Raw genomic sequence first — 12,666 nt, 5'->3', positions numbered from 1 at the left:
TATGCCACATCAATGTGGAACGCCCTACCCACAGCTGTAAAGGAATGTGAATCACTACCCACTTTCAAAAACACTCTCAAAGAACACCTACGGGAGACTGCAATTCGAAACTGGCCCCTACAAATGTCCTAACCCAGTTGTACAGTAAAGACCAAGTATGGCTTTGTCAGTATTCCAATGTACAGTGTGTGTCCCCCCCCAACCCCCCCCCCCCCCCCCACCTCCAATGTACAGCCCCACCCAACCCCACCCCACATCCTCCAATGTACAGTTTCTATGTCAAATGTATGTCAGTATTCCAATGTACAGTGTACAGTGTCCCCCCCTACCCCCCCCCCCCCCACCTCCAATGTACACCCAACCCCACCCCACCTACCCAACCTCCTCCAATGTACAGTTTCTATGTCAAATGTATATACACTCTTTTTCTGGATTTTTTGTATCACAAACAGTACTGTATTTGCAAATCTGGTATGTCATAAATGTATAGATGTAGCAGTAGTGTCTATCTGTATGTCATATGATGATATGAAAATGAGGGACCCTGATGAAAACAAGACGAAAGTCTTTCTCTGGTCTGCATCCCTTTAACAATTGTATGTATTGAGCTGTACTGTACTGTACCCATTCTGCAATCTGTTAATACACTTTTCAATCAATCAATCAATTCAATCAATCAATCAATCAATCAATCAATCAATCAATCAATCAATCAATCAATCAATCAATCAATCACGTGATCACCGACTGGGGGGAGTTATTGTGGGAGGAGCTTGGCTTGGTATGTCATGTTGATTGACAGGCTGGATGTCTCGATGTCTCCAATGTACAGTTTCTACATCAAATGTATATACTCCCTTTTCTTGACTCTTTTTGTATCACAAACAGTACTGTATTTGCAAATCTGGTATGTCATAAACAGTGTTGGGACTAACGCGTTACAAAGTAACGCATTACAGTAACGAAGTTACTTTTTGCGATAAATAGTACTCTAACGCATTACTTTTCAAATTCAGTAACGCTACTTACGTTACTGAATGGTTCGTCACTGCGTTATTTGCGTTATATACGGCGTAGATTGATAGCGAGCGGTAGTGATTATTATTATTATTATTATTATCCTCATATCCTGTCTGCCTGGCTGCGAGGAAACGCTATGCTGGGGGCGTGTTTTGTTTACTATTCCTGAGATTCCTGACTGATAATGGCAGCGCCCAGGCAGCTACTCGCGTATTTCTCTTTTGTCGAGCGAAAAGAAAATAACGTTTTAGTTATGTCATTTGTGTTTTGGCTCAAAGATACTGGAGTATAACGTTAACTACGAGGACTCATCCAAATCCACTCGCCACCCGCGTAGAATGATACGAGGCGACACACAGCAAATGGCACGGAAAGCTTTTTTCAACTACTTGGAGAGAGAATATACAGTACAACATGGAAATGAAACAAAGAAAATGTTTAAGGGGCTGCAGGACTAACTTTACATCTCGACAGACACTGGTGAGTGCAGTGATGTGAATGTAAATGAATGGAAACTCAAGTTGATCAACGCATTTCTGACTACAAATCTGCCAGGGAATCTCATCAATACTAATCAAACAATATAAATATAGTCCTTTCATGCACAATTGATATCCTAACTATTTTAACGTTGCAATGCACGATTGATATCTTAAACAACGTTGCAAGACTGTTAATGAAACGCTCCGGCGACAGATATCAAGGCTGTTCTGTACCGTTAAGGGGCTCAGCTTGGCATCACACTACACTGCACTATCTCGCGTACGTGCACGCGTACTGAATAAATTCCACAAATGTACCTCTAATACCAGTATTAGTCTGACCACACCCCTCATCAGCTTACCTTCATAAGCAGGTGTGTGGTCACCTGCTCTCCTCCTTCTCGCTTTCACCACAAGGAAAGTGCCTCGGTAGTACCCCACTTGACGTGTTGTTAGTTGAAAAGAGTTGTGACTGGTTTACATTGTGCTTAACCTTTTCTTCTCTCACTTGTTGTATAAGAAAAGGTTTGGGTCATAATGTATTCCGCGGAGAGTAGACCCGCTAGATCTACTCTTCACCACCGGTTCTCCATTCCCGCCTCCGTCGTGCGTTTCGGTGCTGGGCTGTTGCCACTCTCGTGGTTGCCGACCCAGCCCGGGAGACTGCCGGTGGATAGTTTTCCTCACCGACGAGCCGAGGGTTCGGTGCCGTCGCTCCGGCGATGGCCTGATCTCGACTCTGGTTCCTCTGGTTCTGGGGAATCGCCCGTTGATGAACGGGGGATTGTCTTGGAGCCGGAGGATTTGCGACGAAAACTTTTTGCGTCTGCTCGCTCGCGTCGCAAGATGGTGGCGTGCAGACACGAACGGCCTGGGTTTGGGGAATTGCTGGAGACCAGCGAGGACGCGTCCGACTCTGGATTTCTGATGGAAACTGAAGACTTCATGGAGGAGGCGGACGGGTTCTTGTATGATGGTCCCGTGGAGGAGAGTATCCCTCCTCCGGAGACCCCGGAGGGGGGAGAAATGGCTCCATGGGGCGCCTTGTTCGAGGATGTCGAGGAACCACCTTGGCCTCATCAGCAGGATGCCCTACTGTCAGCCGCATCGGATTGTGGCTCCTTAACCAGTCGCAGCCTGCTGTATGCGAGGGATGCGGGGTCGGTGGAGGAGGGTTCGCAGGGGGAACTGCGGGCCTTGTTTCCCGAGCTCATGGCGGTAGCCGCAAACGGTGTGCCGCTGCCGCTGCCATTGCCTGCACCTGTCCCTGATGACCTCATAGGCCATCCCTGGCAGCGTCCCCCAGTGAGAGGGGTGGACGTTGTCTACCCATTTTTCCCATCGATGGGGGCCTATGTTCGTCGGGGTCAGGCGGTGTCCAACATCATGGGACTAACTCCCGCCTACGTACCAGTTACGCGGGTGTCGGGGTTAGTCAAAGGTATGGGGGAGGGCGTACCTCGGCTTGACAATCCGATGGCCGCGCTCCTCTGTCCGGATATGGTGTGGGAACCCCTATGCAAGCCGGTCCTCCAGGGGAAGTCGGCTAGGCGATTGGCTTATTGGGGTGACCAGTCATTCATCGCTGGTACACAGTCGCTGGCTGCGGCGTCTAACATCGCCCACCTGGCTAGATTTGTATCGGGGATAATGACGGGCGGCGCGGATCTGAACGAGGTAAAATGCGATCAGATCACCCAGGCTGCGGGAGCTGTTCTGCACCTTTCCCAGGTGCTGGCCATAGCCATGGGGAAAGTGCGCGCCCTGGCCACCCTGGGCCAGCGTCACCTTTGGCTGGAGCAGGCCCGTGTGCCAGAGAAGAAGAGAGCCCCTCTTCTGACGGCCGCCCTCTCCGACGCTGGCCTGTTCGGGAAGGCCCTGCAATTGATGACCTCAACATGCAGAGAAATGGCAGAGGAGAGATCCGTCCTTCAACCCCATTTTCCGCCTCCCGTCCTTGCCGGTGGGGGCAGAAGGCTTCCGCGACGTCGAGCTGTCTCCGTCGCCGCTACCACTACCTCCACCGCCGCTGCTGGCCCTGCCAAGAGGGCCAGGGGACGAAGCGGCGCTTCAGCCACCGCCGGCCCATCCCAGACCGGAGGAGACGGTAGGGAACGTCGTGTCCAGCAGACTGTAACCTATCGTCCCTCCGGGGCTCCCCGGGGTGGCAAGACTCGAGCGGCGCGAGGTGGCAGGCGCCGTTAGGAGTGACTTTTCCCCTTTGTGTCCCCTCCTCTACACCCTTCCCGGCCCCTCTGTGATTTTGTGCCTTACACTTTTTTAATTAATAAAAATAGTTCCCCGATATAAGGGGGACTGTGTTTGGCCGAACAAACTATGTGTTTCTTCAATACAAATCATGTGGTGGGGTTGTGTATATATGAATCTACCCTGTTACGTTGGGGGGTGAGTTGTGTTGTGTTACGAGTTTTTAAGCAAGGTCTGCAACTTACATTCGGTAATAGGTTCTATTAGCTTGATGCTCCACATGCAATTAGAACTGGTGTTATTCCATTGCTTTAACTAAGTATATGTGTTTTCACAACGCTGTGTTGTTAGTTGCAGTAATGCTCGTACGCACATTTTTCATGGCCTAGCCATTACTCTCGTTCAGCGTTCTTCCTATGTGTGACATAGGCTACGGGTATGGGATTCACGCACAGGCGACTTGTGTTTTGTTGTAAACCCTTTTTTACACTTTGTGGGTAGCAGGCATTGTATTAGCTTATGCTATGCTTTGTTCTACCGGAGGTTTTCAAGATGGCTACGGTTGTTTCTGTGTGTAGGGATAAAAGGTGTGTTTTCGGGAGGGGGTGTCGAATAAACCCCTCCTTTTTCCCACTTGATTGGTTTAGAGGATTTGTTGATCTTTTCTGCTGAGCCAGTCAGGGCCAAGCCAGTGCTTGACAGGGGGGGGGGGGGGGGGGGGGGAGGGGTATTCTACCGACTCCTGTTATGACAGGATCCGGTGGGTTTCCCCGCCCGTTGTAGCGTTGTTGCTATGGCGACGCCTTCCATGAGCTGGTGTCTTAAAGATGTCGAGGTTGGGCGCAGGACTTGCAGCCTGCTGCGCCCGTTTATGTGTCGAACTTGAGTCTGTTGGTCACGTGTCTCACAGTTTACATATCTTTTTCTTGACCGTGGTCTCATGTGGGAAGGTGTTTTCTGGGGGAGTCTGGTCTTACACTCTGGAGGACCTGGATTAAAATCATGTGAAAAACAGGGTTTTTACTCCCAGCTGTGCAGTTAGGTCATACGGGTGATGCCTTTTCTTTATTTTATAAAGAGTTGAATGTGTCTTGATGGATATGAAATGAGGGTCCCTGATGGAAACAAGACTAACGTCTTTCTCAGGTCTGCCTCCCCTTATCTTTTTGTATGTATTCCTGTACTGCAGTCTGTTGGGTAAATATTTTCATTCATTCATTCATGGAGTTGATTGCATCTCGCCCCTCTTGTCGTTCCCTGGGCGTCTTGGGGATTCAATATGGTGGTCTAAACGGCCTATTGTTGATGTGGGTATGTCAGAACGCACACATAGTGCTGGCTCAGGATGTGCTTTGGGCCGTTGCTGACTGGCGCGCCTCGTTTGCTTTGGTAAAACAGCGTTTTTATGGAGCAATTGGGATGGGGGTTTTTCCTCTTCCGACATCCTGTGTGTTGTCGATGGGTTCCCGTTCATGTCAGGGGATGATGACGGAATGGGTCTGGACATATGGGGAAGGGTCTCACGCCCTAGGGGTGGGCCGCCGGACGCGGTTCATACCGACACGTCTGGGTGGCGCCTTCTTTTTTATGTTGGGATCAAACGCGCATATCTGCCCCTTCTCCTGGGGTTGGCAGGTCGGCGTGATTAGGGCACGGGACTGGTTCTGGTCGCGCTGGTCCAGATCAGTGCACCCGTTGTCCGCTGGGGATGCAGATCTGCTGTTCTGGTACCCTGAGGGACTTGGGGTTTTTTCAGGGGGGAAAATGCTAGGTCGATCCGGGTGTCACAGGGTTGTGCGTTATGGGACCCTTGTTGGGTGCGTTGTATTCTGCACTGTCGTAATGGCTTACGGCCGTGCCGACCTGTACGCGTCCGATCTCGTCGGATCTCGGCCGCTGTACGGGTTGGTCTTGGTTGGTACTTGGTTGGGTGACCTCCTGGGAATACCAAGTGCGGGGTGCTGGGGCTGGTCTTCCATATTACGCTCTTCTCTTGCGTTTTGGCGCTGAGGAGCCTGTTGGGTGGGGTTAACCTCCTTTGGGATCCTGTGCTCCCCGTATCACCGGGCCCGGTCCGGGGTGATGCTCGTTGACCCGTAGGCCCGGGATAGCCCTGTTGGGAACCGGAACGCGGGCTGCGGCGGTGCCGCAGGTGTGTTTCGGGGTTTTTTCCTGAGGGGTTATGGGACCAACCATTGCATGGGGTGATGCCTGGGTGGTTGGTTCTCTGGTGTGTTGCTGCAGTGTCAACTCCCGGTTCTCCGGTTGAGGGTGCCCCTGCACGTTTATGACGTCTGCCGATCGTATGGGCTTTTCTGTGGGCAGCTGTCAGGGGCCGAGTGGTCTACGGATCCCACTTCTGACGTGCTGTTTGAAAGCTTGATTATGCGACAACGCCAGCATACGCCCCTTCCGCCGGGGCGGCTGTTCAGCTGTCCTTTCTGGCGCCTGCCTCGTCTGCAGTTTTTCCAGTAATTGGGTTGACAGCCTGTTGCCTGGTCTTTCCCCGGTGCACTGCCTGCTTCCGTTGGTTGCCTCTTGTGTGTTTAACCGTGCTGTCTGCTGTTGCAGGACTTGTGTTCCAGGCGGTGTGCTGTTGGGGAGGACAGGGCCCGCTCGGCTGAGGGGCCCTTTGTCCGGATACGCTGGCGATGTGGGGGGCGGGGTCACTAGGTGCCCCCCTGGTGGGGTCTTGATGCTGGCATCGTGGACTTCTCCGGGCCCCCATTTCAGGGAGCCCAGTCCTTTGGTGGATCTGGGTCTTCCTTCGCGCTCCGCTGCTACGGCCTTGCCACAGGGTTGGGTTTGCCCTTGACCCCGTGATTCTGGGGGCAGTAACGAGGTGTTTCCTCCGTTCGTTCCCGGGTGGCATGCGGGTTGTGCGTGTGTGTAGTCGTGGGGTCAAGCCACGGTCTGCTCACCCTGTGCGTTGAGTTGCTTGAGTGCCTCTTCGCACGGTCGGGTCCGTCGCCTTCCCGTGAAGCCCCTAATAGGGGGGCTACCCGCCATTAGGGGGGGTTGGGGGGGCTCGGCCCTCCCTGTTCTGATGGTTGTGGGGGGCTGTCAGCGGGGTGTATTTGTTAGCCAGCGGCTCCGCTTGGCCTCCCTTGTGCAGTGTGATGCCAAGCTGAGCCCCTTAACGGTACAGAACGTTAGGTTATGACTATAACCAAGTTCTGTTAGTTAGGGGCGACGCTTGGCATCAGACGGCCGCTGCAGCCCTTGACCTCACCTTGTGGTGAAAGCTTGGGAAGGAGGAGAGCAGGTGACCACACACCTGCTTATGAAGGTAAGCTGATGAGGGGTGTGGTCAGACTAATACTGGTATTAGAGGTACATTTGTGGAATTTATTCAGTACGCGTGCACGTACGCGAGATAGTGCAGTGTAGTGTGATGCCAAGCGTCGCCCCTAACTAACAGAACTTGGTTATAGTCATAACCTAACGTTCCTAACCTAGAACCTAGAACGTGCATGCGCTCAACCTAGAACGTGCATGCGCTCAACCTAGAACGTGCATGCGCTCTACCTAAACGTGCATGCGCGCAACCTCCCCGAGCAATTAGGCACGGTGCATTTCTTATTACGTCGGGACATTTGTGTTTGTGTCAGATTTGTGTTTATCTAGACCACATTGCTTAGCAGAGTTCAGTGATGTGAATGGAAACTGTCAAGTTGATCAACAGATTTTGAGTATCTGTATCTGGCTGCATGGGAGCAATTTTTTTCTTCTTCAAGTAACTAAATAGTTACTTTTCACAGTAACGCATTACTTTTGGGTGTAAGTAACTAGTAACGTAACGGAGTTACTTTTTAAATGAGTAACTAGTAGGGATGTCCCGATCGCCTTTTTTTGCTTCCGATCCGATCCCGATCATGTGATTTTAAATATCTATCGATCCGATCGTTTCCGATCCGATCTTTCACATTAGTAATCAATTTTGACGCATTTTTGTCAGAAACTGGCAGAGCGAGACAAGCCCATCTGTTGCCTATAATAGTCCGGGGCGCGAGAGCGGAGGCTTTTGTTATTACATTCACCCTGAGAAATGTGCTTCTGCTTCATATGAGAAATATTAAAAGTTTCAATATATGTTTGCACATTAGTATACATTCAGTGTTCGACTTACGTAATGGTCCATTCTGGTCTGAAACGCCGACGATAATCCTCAGTCATGTAACGTTATCCTCCAGTTGAAAAGTTAGTCTGAAAACTTCGCCTCCAGCCTGCTGCTTCATGAGTTTTTCCTCCACGCGGAATCTCCTCCTTGCAAACATTGCAACTGGCTTGACTTTCTATTTTAAAATGCTTAGTTCCAAACCTCTGACATTAAGTCTAGCTGCTCAAGTCAGTGGATATTAACCGTGTTTCGGGAGCGACGTGTTGTTGTTGTGATGTGGTCGCGTGTAGCGTGTAGCGTCTAAATTAAAGGGAATGTTTGTTGCAACGGTGAAAATTAAAGGGGAATGTGTTTGTTGTGGATAATTATTCTGCTCTGTGTGACAATAAATACATTAATGATGATATATTATATGTAATTTAAAACCAAAACTAAGGCCTCCGTATGAGTTTAAGACGTGGACATGGTCATGTTTGTTGAATAAAATGTTTCTTTTTTTGACTGCCGATTTTTATTATTATTTTTTCCCGATCCCCGATACTCTGAAAAGCACGTGATCGACGCCGATTCCGATCACGTGATCGGATCGGGACATCCCTAGTAACTAGTAAAGTAACTGAGTTACTATTTTTCAGTAACTAGCACAACACTGGTCATAAATGTATAGATGTAGCAGTACTGTCTATCTGTATGTCATGTATGTCATATATGTCCTGATGAATTGAAAATGGGGGACCCTGATGTAAACAAGATGAAAGTCTTTCTCTGGTCTGCATCCCCTTAACACTATGGTCGCCAAAAACGCCGTACCACGTCATTCCCCGCCATGCTCATTCTGCCAAAGACGCCGTACCACGTCTTTGATATCAATAATTCAAAAATCTGTGATCGAAATCATATTTCTCCCCCGGAGACTTGAGATCTACTGTTGATCCCCTCTCAACTCTCCAACGGTTCAAGAGCGCCATCTGGTGGCCGATCGGCGGATCGCCTAAGAGCGGAAACAGGAAATGGAAGCTGGTGCTCATTCCAATTCGGTCCGATCACTCGGTAATAGTCCCAGGACTCGAGCTAGACACAACGGATAGCAATCCGTTACCAATAACTCGATAAACAACATGATTTGGACGTATATACTATTATACAACCTGGAAATGGATCGCATATTTCTACATCCCATAATAGGAATATTTCTGTTCCACGCTCATCGCCCAACGCTATGAGGAAGCTACGGTAAGATTCAGCGCTATTTTTTAACGTGTTCGATACTAACTGCTCTAATGATCATATCACCCACACTAGATGAATCATCTAACGTTGGCCATGGAATTATAAACAACCCCCCCCCATCCGGTCAACATCAGATGATCAGTAGTAACTTCTAGAAGCACGTCCATTTGAAATTTTTTATCTCGCGCAGATTCCTATCAAACTGTATTTGATCATCAATATAATGCATTTGGGGCTATAAATCACGTTCTGGAGAAAGCTGCAGAAAACGATAAAAACATACTTATACTTTAGACTGTATTTTAGTATGAATATGTGAATGAAAAAGTATAACGTTGCTACACCCTGAACAATAGATACTTGACGTTGAATGGGCCATAGTAATGTCAATTTAGCAACACAATTTAAAAAGTCATAGCCCTGCAAAGAAGGTAAACATCCCCATAGACAAATAGAGCTGGCGGAGGATGGTATATTAAGAATATAAGCCCGACTGGGGGGAGTTATTGTGGGAGGAGCTTGGCTTGGTACGTCATGTTGATTGACAGGCTGGATGTCTTGATGTCTCCAATGTACAGTTTCTACGTCAAATGTATATACTCCCTTTTCTTGACTCTTTTTGTATCACAAACAGTACTGTATTTGCAAATCTGCTATGTCATAAATGTATAGATGTAGCAGTACTGTCTATCTGTATGTCATGTATGTCATATATGTCCTGATGAATTGAAAATGGGGGACCCTGATGTAAACAAGACGAAAGTCTTTCTCTGGTCTGCATCCCCTTAACAGTTGTGTGTATTGAGCTGTACTGTATTGTACCCATTCTGCAATCTGTTAATACACTTTTCAATCAATCAATCAATCAATCAATCAATCGAGCAGGAAGCAGCGTCACTCCGCCAGAGTTCCCCTTCGCGTGTATACTTTCGACAACAAATGTTTGTTTCCACGTTCGAGTTTTGCGCTCTGATTGGCCAGGTCATGTGACATGTGCGCCAATCGTGGGACAGCAAGTTCTGCGTCTATTTCTGGGTCTAACAGCCTGCAAACTACCTGGCGTTCTATCGCCATGCTCTAAGACAAACTCTAACCTTCGAAAGAGCGCCTAAGCTTAACCAGTGTAGAAACTTGCGGTCCCACGATTGGCGCACATGTCACAAGACCAGAAACGCGCGTGGCCAATCAGAGACGCAGAAACAAACATTTGTTGTCGAAAGCATAGATATATATAGAACACTAGATAGCTTACCCGCGCTCAGGGGTGTAAAAAGTACCCAGAAATTATACTTAAGTGAAAGTATGGGTACCATCTCAAAATCTGACTCAAGTAAAAGTCAAAAGTATCTGGCTAAAAACACACTTGAGTAAAAGTAAAAAAGTCCTACTTTTAAATGTACTTAAGTACTAAAAAGTAAAAGTACATTTAAAAAAAAAGGGATACACCAGGGGTCTCAAACTCAATCCATCGTGGGCCAAGTTTTCATTTTAACTATACATTGCACCAGGTGAGTTAGTTGAAGAGGTGAGCCAATTAGTGAAATCATCAGCTGGTGTTTAGGCAAGGCTGGAATGAAACCAAGCATACACTCTGCCCACAATGGAATGTGTTCTGCAATAGACAATGCTGAAATGAAAGAACAGAGGACACTTTTTTTGCATAAAAATTATTTAATGGGGAGCTCCAGTAGCTCACCACGTACCGCGAGTGCTATTTCAGCGCCGTGGACAACCGTGTTCGTCACGGATCTGGGGCTGAGCGCGTTCGAATCCCGGACGGCAGCCGTGCCTTTCCCAGAGTGTCTTTCCCCCCATCTGAACCCTTTCAGCCTGCTTCTGTCGGTCGAACTTGACCAAGTATGAATGCAACGAAAAAGCGATAAACGCTAAAAAGAACCAGCTGACTGGTCAAAGTTTAAAAAAAATAAATAAAAAATTATTTAATGCACTTCTCCATTGAAGGTAAACTAACATGGACGGCATTCACATCACAGCATGAATATATCACAATATTAACCACAGCATACTGAATTATCCTGAATAAAATCACAATATTAAAGGCAGAATACTGGAGTACCCTGAATAATATCACAATATTAAAGACAGAATACTGGAGTACCCTGAATAATATCACAATATTAAAGACAGAATACTGGAGTACCCTGAATAATATCACAATATTAACCACAGCATAATGCGGATCTGACTGTCTATTCTTCTGATAGCAGGTGTTTAATCAAAGATCCCCGCTTTCTAGTGTTGCACAAGGACCAATCAGCATGGGTATGGGCGGGTTCATTTTCCATTGATGGGGATTTGATTGGCTGTTTACCTGTGGTAGCAGGATTAATAACGTTAATGTTAGTTTGGCCAGATAAACAATTAAAATGGTTGGACCTGTGAGATTTGTACTTTGTACTTTGTAGGTCTGCATTTTAAATGTAAGGAGTAAAAAGTATGTTTTTTTCCCCTGAAATGTAATGGAGTAAAAGTACAAAGTATACAAACCTAATAATACTCGAGTAAAGTACAAATCCCCCAAAACAGTACTTAAGTATTGTAACGAAGTACAATTACTCAAGTACTTTACACCCCTTCCCGCGCTGCCGGCCAATGGAGAGCGACGTCGTCGTAGGGCGGCCATCTTGCCAGGGGCAGCTCAGCTACTGATAACGTATAGTGCATGTACTATTTAAATAACCATAGATTGCTCAATTCTTTACCGATTTTCAAACGGGTTGGTTTGCTATAAACATCAAAGATGTAGTTATGATACTGCATACTTATAAAATAAAATCATAGCCACGTTAATAATGCTTGTAATAAACCAAACCGTTCGTAAATCCGTCAATATTTCAGCGAGTTATGAGTATTTTTGTCTGTGCAGATCACTCACCCTCACTCAAGGCTGACTCGAGCAAGATGGCGGCGGTTCAGAGACGCTGGTGACTCCGCCTTAAGCTATCTAGTGTTCTATATATCTATGGTCGAAAGTATTCAGGCTTCCCCCTTCGCATCAGTGACGTCACGTCAGTCCAGTTGAAGACGAGGTGCGAAATACAAGAAGTAAACAAGGCGCCTTTTGTGGTCGCGATCTGCCATTAAACCATTAAAGAAGAAGAAGAAGTAAACAAGTGAGTTCTGTTGGACATTTCTGTGCGGATTATTAAACGTTGTTTGCGGATTCAACCAAGGCATTCAAGGTGAGACTGTAGCAATATTCCTTCTAGATAACGTTCTGTTAGCTAACGAGCTAACGCTGTGCGGCTAACGGCTGCTAGCTTGTTGTCCTGAGGTGTTGTTTGTCTCTGAGGTTTGGAACAAAGACGAGTGGAGCAGCTAGTTATTAGTTATGTTTCATCTGCACTCATTGAAGAGTGTGATCACATGTTCACCTTTCACTGGAAGTATTGTTACCAACGTTAGCAGCTAGTAGATGTGTAAGTTAGTCACAAGCTGACTGGTTGTATACAAATAAAAATGCTACTTGACCTCTTTGAGACAGAACCTTGATATCTTAAGGATCCTGGCCAAGTCTATGAACTAGACCTAGGTACCCAATGCTTCATCATGTGATATGAAAACCATAGAGGTGCATCATTGAAC

Source organism: Notolepis coatsorum (assembly GCF_963971535.1).
Source record: "Notolepis coatsorum genome assembly, chromosome: 3".
NCBI classification, from domain to species: Eukaryota; Metazoa; Chordata; class Actinopteri; order Aulopiformes; family Paralepididae; genus Notolepis; species Notolepis coatsorum.
The sequence above is the reverse complement of the archived record's forward strand: the minus strand, read 5'-3'. Positions refer to the sequence as shown.